This window comes from Monopterus albus, unplaced genomic scaffold (assembly GCF_001952655.1).
Source record: "Monopterus albus unplaced genomic scaffold, M_albus_1.0 scaffold385.1, whole genome shotgun sequence".
Lineage (NCBI taxonomy): Eukaryota > Metazoa > Chordata > Actinopteri > Synbranchiformes > Synbranchidae > Monopterus > Monopterus albus.
The window spans coordinates 61,354-62,089 of NW_018128265.1; the positions used below are offsets into that span (position 1 = coordinate 61,354).

The following is a 736-nucleotide window of genomic DNA, read 5'->3' on the forward strand; positions in this document are numbered from 1 at the left end:
TTTTTGTCTATGAACTTGTGTTATTATAATTTTAATAAATGTGGTTATTCAGTCTTGAGTTACTAATTACATAACTAATTGTGTTAAATTGTTCTTAAACTATTTAGTTAAATAGATAGTTAATGAACAACTAAAGTTAATTCAAAGTTAATTCCCGTTTTTCTGGGGTAAGGCCTCAACAGGCAGGCTGCAGAATAAATATCCTATGAGGTTTGCCCTCTGTGGGTCTTACAATAAAAGTAGGCCAACCTGGTAGCAGGTAAGCTACACCTGTGGCACTGACTAACCTCCATATCAACCCGGAGCGGACTGAGGAGCTCGCCTGGGCACGCACTGCGCATGCCCATGGGATTAACTTGCTGAAGCGGACAAGTACAAAGAGGCCGCTGGTAACAGTGTGCACGGGATCGAAGTGTAACCTTGTAGGGGTTTGTGTGAAGTTTTTACATGATCCGGACTGTTAAACCTCGAATAATCTGATTCCCAGGACACTCAGATGAGTTAACCGAGAGGAGGAGTTGCATTCAAGTCCCAGACGAGCCTGGCAGGCTCCTGGCTTCGGGTAAGTTAAAAAGCTTTCTGGTTTGTGAGAGGTAGCCTGCATTAATTTTCTCGTCTTTTACACATTTAAGGTGTTTTTTGCGCACACATTGGCCTTTGGTTTAGTCCTACTTGGGTTAATGCTTTATGCCTTCCACGCATGTTCTTGGTCAGATGGTCCTGCAGCCACACAAAC

At 43.1% G+C, this 736-nt stretch overlaps 1 protein-coding gene across 2 annotated transcripts in view; it reads left to right on the forward strand.

Moving 5' to 3' along the window:
- Nucleotides 1-264: 264 nt before the first annotated feature.
- The window catches only part of kank1a (KN motif and ankyrin repeat domains 1a), a 46,789-nt gene continuing 46,317 nt past the window's right edge, over nucleotides 265-736 (forward strand). The window contains exon 1 of one of the 2 annotated variants that reach the window (XM_020585916.1): nucleotides 265-562. The gene's annotated coding sequence lies outside the window, so the exon portion shown is untranslated. The remainder of the gene's footprint in view (nucleotides 563-736) is intronic. The other variant, XM_020585917.1, reaches the window with a different exon arrangement.